We start from the raw sequence: 12,167 nt of genomic DNA on the forward strand, positions 1-12,167 counted from the left end.
GCTATTCCAAAATGTTTTTAGAATTTCAATTTCCAATTCTTTTTTTTTGTTTGTTTATTTATTTATTTTTAACGTTTACATAGGGTAATGATGTTTATTTTTTTCCCTTCCCCCCCACCCCTCCCACCCCTCTTTTCCCTCTATACAGTCCTTCTTTCCTTCATTCTTATCGCTCTCCTTAGCCTAACTCTAAACCTAACCCTAAACCTAATGCTAACCCCTCCCAACCCCCATTATATGTCCTCATCTGCTTATCAGCGAGATCATTCGTCCTTTAGTTTTTTGAGATTGGCTTATCTCACTTAGCATGATATTCTCCAATTTTGTCCATTTGCCTACAAATGCCATAATTTTATCATTCTTCATTGTGGAGTAATATTCCATTGTATATATATGCCACAGTTTCTTTATCCATTCATCAACTGAAGGGCATCTAGGTTGGTTCCACAATCTGGCTATGGTGAATTGAGCAGCAATGAACATTGATGTGGCTGTATCTCTGTAGTATGCTGATTTTAAGTCCTTTGGGTATAGGCCAAGGAGTGGGATAGCTGGGTCAAATGGTGTTTCCATTCCAAGCTTTCTGAGGAATCTCCACACTGCTTTCCAGAGTGGCTGCACTAATTTGCAACCCCACCAGCAATGTATGAGTGTTCCTTTTTCACCACATCCTCGCCAACACCTATTGTTGCTTGTGTTCTTGATAATCGCCATTCTAATTGGGGTGAGATGAAATCTTAGGGTAGTTTTGATTTGCATTTCCCTTATTACTAGGGATGTTGAACATTTTTTCATATATCTGTTGATTACTTGTACATCCTCTTCTGTGAAGTGTCTGTTCATTTCCTTAGCCCATTTGTTGATTGGATTATTTGTATTCTTGGTGTAGAGTTTTTTGAGTTCTTTATAGATTCTGGAAATTAGCGCTCTATCTGAGGTATGGTTGGCAAAAATATTCTCCCACTCTGTAGGCTCTCTCTTCACATTTCTGATAGTTTCCTTTGCTGAGAGAAAGCTTTTTAGTTTGAATCTATCCCAGTTGTTGATTCTTGCTTTTATTTCTTGTGCTATGGGAGTCCTGTTAAGGAAGTCTGATCCTAAGCCAACAAATTGAAGATTTGGACCTACTTTTTCTTCTATAAGATGCAGGTCTCTGGTCTGATTCCGAGGTCCTTGATCCATTTTGAGTTGAGTTTTGTGTAGGGTGAGAGATAGGGGTTTAATTTCATTCTATTGCATATGGTTTTCCAGTTTTCCCAGCACCATTTGTTGAAGAGGCTATCTTTTCTCCATTGCATATTTTTGGAACCTTTGTCTAGTATGAGAAAATTGTATTTATTTGGGTTTGTGTCCATATCCTCTATTCTGTACCATTGATCTACCTGTCTATTTTGGTACCAATACCATGCCATTTTTGTTACTATTGCTTTGTAGTAGAGTTGAAGACCTGGTATTGCAATACCCCCTGCTTCGCTCTTGCTACTGAGGATTGCTTTAGCTATTCTAGGTTTTTTATTCTTCCAGATGAATTTCATAATTGCTTGCTCTATTTCTGCAAGGTACATCATTGGGATTTTAATTGGAATTGCATTGAATCTGTATAGCACTTTAGGTAGTATAGCCATTTTGATAATATTAATTCTGCCTATCCAGGAACATGGGAGATCTTTCCATCTTCTAAGGTTTTCTTTAATTTCTTTCTTTAGTGTTCTGTAGTTCTCATTGTAGAGGTCTTTCACCTCTTTTGTGAGATTGATTCCCAAGTATTTTATTTTTTTCGATGCTATTGTGAATGGGGTAGTTTTCCTAATTTCTCTTTCTGAAGATTCATCACTTATGTATAAAAATGCATTGGATTTATGAGCATTGATCTTGTAACCTGCTACTTTACTGAATTCACTTATGAGTTCTAAAAGTTTTCTGGTGGAATTTCCAGGTTCCTCTAAATATATAATCATGTCATCAGCGAACAGGGATAGTTTGAGTTCTTCTTTTCCTATTCGTATCCCTTTAATTTCTTTGGTTTGTCTGATTGCTCTGGCTAGAGTCTCAAGGACGATGTTGAATAGAAGCGGTGAAAGAGGGCATCCCTGCCTTGTTCCAGTTTTTAGGGGGAACGCTTTCAGTTTTTCACCATTTAGAATGATATTAGCCATGGGCTTAGCGTAGATTGCCTTTATAATGTTTAGGAATGTTCCCACTACCCCAATTTTTTCTAGTGTTTTGAGCATGAAGGGATGCTGTATTTTATCGAATGCTTTTTCTGCATCTATTGAAATAATCATGTGATTCTTAACTTTAAGTCTGTTGATATGGTGAATGACATTTATTGATTTCCGAATGTTGAACCAACCTTGCATCCCTGGGATAAAACCCACTTGATCGTGGTGCACTATCTTTTTAATATATATTTGTATGCGATTTGCTAAAATTTTGTTGAGAATTTTTGCGTCGATGTTCATTAAGGATATTGGTCTGAAATTTTCTTTCCTCGATGTGTCTCTGTCTGGTTTAGGTATCAGGGTGATATTGGCTTCATAGAATGAGTTTGGGAGGGTTCCCTCCTCTTGTATTTCATGGAATAGTTTGAGGAGTATTGGAATGAGCTCTTCTTTAAAGGTTTTGTAGAACTCGGCTGAGAACCCATCTGGTCCTGGACTTTTCTTTGTTGGTAGGCTTTTGATGACCTCTTCTATTTCATTGCTTGAAATTGGTTTATTTAAATTGTGTATGTCCTCCTCGTTCAGTTTAGGTAATTCATATGTCTCTAGAAATTTGTTGATGTCTTTGAGGTTTTCTTTTTTGTTGGAGTATAGATTTTCGAAATAGCTTCTAATTATGTTTTGTATTTCACTCTTGTCTGTTATGATGTTTCCTTGTTCATTCCGAATTTTAGTAATTTGAGTTTTCTCCCTCTTTCTCTTTGTTAGTGTGGCTAAGGGTTTATCAATTTTATTTATTTTTTCAAAGAACCAACTATTTATTTTGTTAATTTTTCCAATTGTTTCTTTTGTTTCGATTTCGTTGATTTCGGCTCTGATTTTAACTATTTCCTGTCTTCTACTACTTTTGGTATTGGTCTGCTCTTCTTTTTCTAGTGCTTTGAGCTGTAGTGTTAAGTCATTTATTTGTTGATTTCTACTTCTTTTTTTGAATGCACCCCATGAAATAAATCTTCCTCTAAGTACTGCTTTCATAGTGTCCCAGAGATTTTGATATGATGTGTCTTTGTTCTCGTTTACTTCTAAGAATTTTTTTATTTCCCTCCTGATGTCTTCTGTTATCCATTCATCATATAATAGTGTATTATTTAGTCTCCAGGTATTGGAGAAGTTTCTGTTTTTTATTCTGTCATTTATTTCTAATTTCAATCCATTATGATCTGATAGAGTACAAGGTAGTATCTCTATCTTCTTGTATTTGCTAACAGTAGCTTTGTGGCATAAAATATGGTCTATTTTAGAGAAGGATCCATGTGCTGCTGAGAAGAAAGTGTATTCGTTCTTTGTTGGATGGTATATTCTATATATGTCTGTTAAGTCTAAATTGCTGATTGTGTTGTTGAGATCTATAGTTTCTTTATTCAATTTTTGTTTGGACGATCTATCCAGTGGTGAGAGAGGTGTGTTAAAATCACCTAGTATTATTGTGTTGTGGTCTATTTGATTTCTGGAACTGAGAAGGATTTGTTTGACGTACGTGGATGAGCCAATGTTCGGGGCATAGATATTTATGATTGTTATGTCTTGCTGATTTATGCTTCCCTTAAGCAGCATGTAATGTCCTTCTTTATCCCTTCTGACTAGTTTTGGTTTGAAGTCCACATTATCTGAGATGAGGATGGATACTCCAGCTTTTTTGCTGTGTCCGTGTGCATGGTATGTTTTTCCCCATCCTTTCACCTTTAGTCTATGGGTGTCTCTTTCTATGAGATGAGTCTCTTGCAGGCAGCATATTGTTGGATTTTTCTTTTTAATCCAATCTGCCAGTCTGTGTCTTTTGATTGATGAATTCAGGCCATTAACATTCAGGGTTATTATTGTGATATGATTTGTATTCCCAGTCAATTGACTCATATTTGTTTTTGACATGATTTGGTTTCTCCTTTGTTTGGCTATTCCTTTAGGCTAGTGCCTCCTGTTGCTGATTTGCATCGTTGTTTTTCATCTCTTCCTCATGGAATATTTTGCTGAGAATGTTCTGTAATGCTGGTTTTCTTTTTGTAAATTCCTTTAGCTTTTGTTTATCATGGAAGGATCTTATTTCATCGTCAAATTTGAAGGTAAGTTTTGCTGGGTATAAGATTCTTGGTTGGCATCCGTTTTCTTTCAGGGCTTGGTATATGTTGTTCCAGGCCCTTCTGGCTTTTAGGGTCTGGATTGAAAAATCTGCTGATATTCTTATTGGTTTCCCTCTGAATGTAATTTGATTCTTTTCTCTCGCGGCCTTTAAAATTCTGTCTTTATTTTGTATGTTAGGTATTTTCATAATAATGTGCCTTGGTGTGGGTCTGTTGTAATTTTGTATGTTTGGAGTTCTATAAGCCTCTTGTACTTGGTTTTCCATTTCATTCTTCAGATTAGGGAAATTTTCTGTTATTATTTCATTGAGTAGATTGTTCATTCCTTTGGTTTGTTTCTCTAAGCCTTCCTCAATCCCAATAATTCTTAAATTTGGCCTTTTCATGATATCCCATAATTCTTGTAGATTCTGTTCATGATTTCTTACCATCTTTTCTGTTTGGCCAACTTTGCTTTCAAGATTAAATAATTTGTCTTCAATGTCTGAGGTTCTGTCTTCCAGGTGTTCTATCCTATTGGTTATGCTTTCTATGGAGTTTTTAACTTGGTTTATTGTTTCCTTCATTTCAAGTATTTCAGTTTGTTTTTTTTTCAGTATCTCTAACTCTTTATTGAAATGATCTCTTGCGTCCCGTATTTGGTCTTTTAACTGTTGATTGGTGCGATCATTTAATGCCTGCATTTGCTCTTTCATCTCCTCCTTCAATGCCTGCATTTGCTCTTTCATCTCCTCATTAGCTTCCCTGATCGTTTTAATTACGTACATTCTGAACTCCCTTTCTGACATTTCTTCTGCTGTGCTGTCATTGGGTTTTATTGATGTAGTATCTAGGTTTGTTTGGGACATTTTCTTCCCTTGTTTTCTCATATTGGTCAGCTGTCAGTGGGACCCTGAGATATTGCAGTTTTCCGCTATTGGCTTATAGTGTCCCGGTAGATTTCCAGAGTATCACCTCCCAGCCTTCAGTAGCCTGATGTCTTGGAGGAATCTGATAAAGCAGCGCATCCGAAGAAAACTGCCCCTACCCCCCTACTGGTTCCACGATTTGGAACTGGCTCTGTGCTGAAATGCTCTCACTGTGGGCCTGCACCGTGCAGCTGGCCGTGTGGGAGGAGCCCACTGCCGGAATGTGGAAGGCTACCTTGGGAAGACTCTAGCTGCCCTGCCCGGCTCCGATAAGCCACCTCTATCTGGGCCTGCCACCCGGGCCGAGCTTTACCCAGTGGGCAGACTCACCCGTGGCTCTATTTCAGTCCGAGTCTCTCAATGCCTCCCCTTCTTAACTCCTGGGTTCTGGAGCGACTGGTGGTGCAGTCTCCCTCTAGGCCGCCATCTTGGATCGCCCCGTGAAGGGAGCCTGCAGTCGGAGTGGGCAGAGCCGCCTGAAGAGGTCTCTGGCTGCCCTGCCCTGATCCCAGAGGCTGCTTGCGGATCGAGGCTCTCCGTTGGTTTGGGGGCTTCTGGCTGGTTCTATGTAGAAAGTCTCTCACTGGGCGGTCAGCTCCGAGAAACTAGCCTTGAACGGCACCTCCCACCGCAGGGGTCCAGACTACTTGGGGAAGTCTCTGGCTGCCCTATCTGGTCCCTGAATCTGCTTGCGTGCCGGAGTTCGCTGCGATGCGCTGGCTCCGGGACTCGGAGCTTGTTCTGGTCAGAAAGGCTCTCACTAGCCGGCCAGTTCCGTTCCGAGAACCTGGAGAAGCTGGCTGTGTGGGCGGGGCCCACCGCCAGAGTGCGCAGGGCTGCCTGTGGATGACTCTAGGTGCCCTGCCCGGCTCCGATAAGCCACCTCTATCTGGGCCTGCCACCCGGGCCGAGCTTTACCCAGTGGGCAGACTCACCTGTGGCTCTATTTCAGTCCGAGTCTCTCAATGCCTCCCCTTCTTAACTCCTGGGTTCTGGAGCAACAGGGGGTGCAGTCTCCCTCTAGGCCGCCATCTTGGATCGCCCCGTGAAGAGAGCCTGCGACCGGAGTGGGCAGAGCCGCCTGAAGAGGTCTCTGGCTGCCCTGCCCTGATCCCAGAGGCTGCTTGCGGATCGAGGCTCTCCGTTGGTTCGGGGGCTTGTGGCTGGTTCTATGTAGAAAGTCTCTCACTGGGCAGTCAGCTCCGAGAAACTAGCCTTGAACGGCACCTCCCACCGCAGGGGTCCAGACTCCAATTTCCAATTCTTTATACCACCTTGCTTTTCATTGATTTTCATTGCTATCTCATTGCTTTTCGTAGATTTTTAAAAGGATTATCTACACAGACAATCATGTATATAAATACTTACATCTTTGTTTCTTCATTTAGGTACTCTTTCTTTTTCTTGTATGTGGCACAGGCTAGAATACCCAGTACAATGTTGAACAGGAGTTGTAAAAGTGGTGTTATAGGGCTGGGGTTGTGGTTCAGTGGTAGAGTGCTTGCCTGGCATGTGTGAGGCCCCAGGTTCAATACTCAGCACCACATAAATAAAAATAAATAAATAAATAAAAGATCCATTGACAACTAAAACAAATTTTAAAAAAAGAAAGAAAGAAAGTGGTGTTATGGTTTAGATGTGATATCCCCCAAAAGCTCAGTGTGAGACAATGAGAGAGGGTTCAGAGGGGAAATGATTAGGTTGTGAGAGCCTTAAACTAATCAGCAAATTAATCCTGGATGGGATTCACTGAGTGGTAACTGGAGATGGGGGGTGGGGAGCCTGAGGAGGTGGGTCGTTGGGGATGTGGCTTTGGGGTATATATTTGTATCTGGTGAGTGGAGTTTCTCTCTGTGCTTCCTGATCATCATGTGAGCCACTTCCCTCCACCACACTCTTCAACCATGATCTTTAGCTTCACCTTGAGCCCTGAGGATTGGAGCCTGCTCTCTATGAATTGAGCCCTCAAGTAAACTATTCCTCCTCTACAGTTGTTCTGGTCAGATCTTTTAGTTGCAGCATCTAATAAGCGCTCTAAAACAAGTGGACCTCTTTGCTTTGTTCCTGATCTTATGGGGAAAATTATTTAGTCTTTCACCACTAAGAATGTGTAATCTGTAGTTTTTGTAGATGTCCCTTTAAGGTTGAGGAAGTTCCCTCCAGTTGCTAGTTTGTTAGTAGATCTCATTCATTTTAGTGCAGAATGGTATTTAGAAGCCATGATATGAGCACTCTAGTTGCTCACTACTATTTGGGATGTTGCAGCTCTCAGGGCCTCTCAGTGTGCTGAACTAGGAAATCTTCATACAATACATATATAAACCATGAGCTCTGAATCCAAACATACTGCCATTCTAGTTTACCTTTCCTTACCTCTTTTGGATTCTGACACCCCAGATCTCTTTTTCATGTGAATACCTTCCTTAAGCCTCCTGAACCCTGTCTTTCCATGCCAGTCCCAACACTGGGCTCCCTCCTATTCAGAGTGCATGTCATCCTCCTTGGCATTGACATCTTGCTCTGGAACACAAGGGCTCTCATTTCTCTTCTCCTTAACTCAGATACCAAATTTGCTCTGCCCTTTGTGATATCTTTAGGATAGAATTATTCAGGAAGTTAAGGGAAAGAAAGGCTAGGAAGAAGAGCTAACACTACCTTTTTAATTTAAAAAAACACTCTAGATCTCAAGGGTGACATGGAAGTAGCAAAGGGATTTGATTTGATGGTAAGGAACCCTCTGAGTTGGGGCAAGGAGCATCTTGATGGCAACTTAAATCTTCCTTAATGCTTTGGCACTGCTTAACCTAATGGGTATCTTAGCATAACCTTTGAAGGGCAGGGCTTAGCTCCTACAGTGGGTGAAATTTAACTTCTTGCCAGCTTAGGGGGAAAGGATTCTAGAGTCAGACTCATATTTATTTAAAGAAAAATAAAATTTCTTAACCACTTGGATTTCATGATTGAAAATTCGTATTTGCTACAGTAGAGAAACTGCGTGGAAGGAAGTTTAAAGTTGGCTGTGGAAGTACAGCAGGCAATTAAACATGGGAGGCAGAACAGCAGAGAGGTCAGCACCAGAGGCTGTAGATTTGGTGAACATTTGCCTCTGCTGATAGTTAAAGTCCTGCAAATAGATGAGATCTCAAGGCAAAAAGAATAGACAAAGAACAGTCCTGAATATTGGTACTTGTCTTGCTGTGTGCAGTAGCCGGGAAAGGAGGAAAAGGAAATAGCAAAGAAGACCCAGACATGATGTGGCAGGTGGTGAGTCAGCAGACTCCACCAGTCAGGAAGCCAGGGGAGAAGGTGAGGTTAATAGCATCCTGGCTTTAGAGAAGGAAAGCAAATTGAGACTGAGGAGCCATTTGATCCAGTGACTTAGAGACTGCTGATGTCCTTAAAAGTGCAATTTCAGTAAAATAGTGAAAATAGAATTCCACTTCAGACACTTAAGGAGAGAGTGGGAATAAAGATGCCTCTGAATAAGTATAGATCATTCTAAAAATTTGGCTGTGAAAGGCAGGGAAATTGAGCAGAGGTTTGAAGGGGGGAACATGAGGAATAAGCAGAGGGTTTGCTGTCAGGAGAAACCCAGGATGTGTGTTTAATATTAACCATTTTCCCTATCCTCAAATATTACTAGTGTAAAACATTTGTTATAATTCTGAAACTTCATATTTAGAGAGCTAATTCGCTCAATTCACCCACCTAGTGTAAAAATAAAGAAATTTGCATTTAAAATGTAAATGGTATAAGCAATAAGTGTTGTTTTCAAATCCTTTACACAAATGGAAAAATTATGATTTTCTTTCAAAGTCAGGGATTCTTGGCTCCTTTTCACTTAACAATTGCTAATGCAGGGAGGAGGGAAATTGAGATTTGGGTGGGAGAGCTGTGGCAAAGGGCTTAATTTGGCCAATGATATGGGGCATGGATGCAGGGCCTCTCTGAAGCCAACCTTTGGGAACCTCTCTGCCTTGTTTCTCCAGTGTTGGACAAAGCCTACTTGTTATCTGCTTTGTACAGCTCACTGTTCTCTCTATATAATGCCATATGCCTTGTGCATAAGACATTTTCAATAAAGTCCTAAGAAAATAATGCAAAGAAAATCCTGGAAACCTGTGTAGGAGGATGCCAATGCCCCATCTCAGCTCTTTAGCAATTTAAAATTGATTTGGAGAGATAAATCTGACTAGGAGCAGGAAAACAAGGTTAACTGCAAATAGACTATTTTTCTGTTCCTGTGTGCAAAGCGGAATGATTGAGGCTCAAAAACCAGAGTGATCAGAGTAGATATGGAAGAGACTGTGATCTACTCATCCTATAGCAACTTGCCACTCATTATGAGATCCATGGAGCAGTCACACTGGTATCACCAGGGAGACTGTTAGGAAAGCAGTTTCTCAGGTCCCACCCCACATCCCCCAAATGAGAATGTGTACTCCCAAGTATTTGACCACACACTGAAGTTTGAGCAGGACCATGTCTACATATTCAGAGATTGTGAGATAGATGCATTGAGAAGTTCTCTAGAGACCAGACAGCTAAGGCAAAACTAGTCTCTCTGAAGGGAATCATCAGAGAAATATCAAACAAGAATTAGTCAACAAAGATTTGAAAGAGAATCTGGAAGCTAGAGAAATACAAATCTTATCAGCCTATGCTCTTTGGCAGAATCTGTGGACTAAGAAGGGATCAAGTTTATCAAGGACTGAAAGGCTGGACAAAGAAAAATAAAGAATTTTGCCTATAGCTAGGGATGTAGCTCAGTGGTAAAGCACTTGCCTAGCAAATACAAGGGCCTGGATTCAATCCCCAGAAGAATTTTGCCTAAGCCTAGGCCTAGAAATAACTTGAATACCTAAGTGAGGACAATATGAACAACAGGTAAGACTGAAGAAGAAGTGATCAGAGAATGCGTTTGACTTGAGAGCTAAGTCAAGATCTGGGCATACCCTATAAAACCATCTCATGGGTCTTCCATTTTTACTAAGAACCCTCCTCAAAAGATCAGTGTTATTTGGAATTTCCTCAGACTGTCTGCCTCTAAGCATAAGCAATATACACCAGAATAGAACTTTAAGGAGTGTGTGAGTCAGCTTTCCATCACTGTGACAAAATACCTGAGATAATCACTTGTCAGGAGAAAAGGTTTATTTTGGCTCATTGTTTCAGAGATTTTAATCCATGGTAAAAGTAGGCTGGATGTTTGTGGACCTGTGGTGAGGCAGTACATCAATGTGGGACCATGTGGCAAAAGAATCTGGGAAGCAAATACAGAAACAGGAAGGGTCCGAGTCCCCATATCTCCTCCAAGGGCATGACCTGACTTCCTCCCACTAGGCCCACCTCGTGAAAGTTCACCATCTCCCAATAGGTCTATGGGCTGGGGACCAAGACTTTGGGGGACATTCAAGATCCAAACTACTGTAAGGAGCATCATCTTCATTGAAAATGTTGTTTTCCTGTGATTGCTGGACACAATTGCTCCCAACAAGGTAAGGTATGGGGACGTTGGTTGACAGGAGGCTTCTCTAGGGACTTTGGTAGCAGGCAACTCCTCTTTGTGACAGATTGCACTATAATCATCTCCAACCAATTGGGCATCTAGAGTAGCTGGACCCACAACACTCCGTTCCTTATCCAACTACTGTCCCACTTTGCCATGCATGCGAGTCTCCGAAATTTGCCTGAGCAGTCCCCACTGGCTCTATTTCTCCACCCTCCTGGTTTTAGAATGTTTGATATCATCAAGATTACCTGAGAATTCCAGTTTAAAGAATTGATTCCTGCTCTTCCACCTCCATGGACCTGAGGGTTTCCGATGGTGGAGGTCTAGAATGGGATCCAGAAAATACATTTACGATAATCCCCACAAAGTGAGTCTGTTACTGATATTCCTAGTCAAGATTTTCAGAAACCTAGTTCAACCCCTTCCTTCTGCTTCACTCCTTCACAGCTTGGATTCTGACCTGTTGGGAGGAGGAGACGGCAGCGTGGAGATCACTTGATGTGTGCTGGATCTTATATAGCACCCATTCCCTGTTCTGTTCTCCCCTTTGCACCCTCCCCGATGTTCGCCACTCCTTCCCTCTGCCCTCTCTGCCTTCCAGTGACGGTCAGACAGGCAGAAGCCATCCGTCCACAAATCTTCAGCCCTCACCAACTCTCTTCCACTCTGAATTCCCTGCCACATGTTTTCTTTCTCTCTCTCTCCTATTCCACTTTTGGAATTCTCTCCTTAGTTTCAGCCAGCTTTCACTCTTCTACAGCTTCTCTAGGTCTCCAATTACGTCTTCAAGGGCACAGTATGAGCCTCTTTAAACTTCTCCTCCTGAGCCTCAAGGCCACACCTGCCACTGCCAATCACCCTCTTCTCTGAGCACTCTGGCACTGCCAGGGTGGTCATGTTCACAGCTACACCACATTTTGCCTTTTCATGGAATTGACAGGCCCGGTTCCTGCCCTGGAGACAGATCTCAGGATTTAGCAGGCATGACCTCATATGCGTGCTTGAATCCCCTGAGAACTGGAACTCCACGGGGGAGCCTAAAGGGTGACTTATCTTTACAATTGATTGTCTTACTCAAGAATGCTCAAAGGAATGGTCTTATAATCAGGATCAGTTGCATAATTTGCAGGGCCTAGTGTAAAACAAAATGTGGATCTCTTTGTTTAAAAAGTGTTAAGAAATTTCAAGTCAATGACAGCAGAGCATTAAACCAAAGGCATGACCCTTTTAAGTGCAGAGCACTTGCATTTGCTGTGGTCACACACTCAGGACTTGGCAACTCTCAGGACCTGAGAAGTTAGTGAGAACATGGTAGGAAGTTCCCAGTTAGTTTTCCCAGGGGACCACGCCTCCATGTTTGCAGTCTTCACTTCTAAGCCCTGTCAACTCTAACACAGGCCTTGTCCCTGGAAGGAAGGGAGAGCATGTGAATGGCACAGTGTAGCTC

This window comes from Sciurus carolinensis, chromosome 5 (genome assembly GCF_902686445.1).
Source record: "Sciurus carolinensis chromosome 5, mSciCar1.2, whole genome shotgun sequence".
Classification (NCBI taxonomy): domain Eukaryota; kingdom Metazoa; phylum Chordata; class Mammalia; order Rodentia; family Sciuridae; genus Sciurus; species Sciurus carolinensis.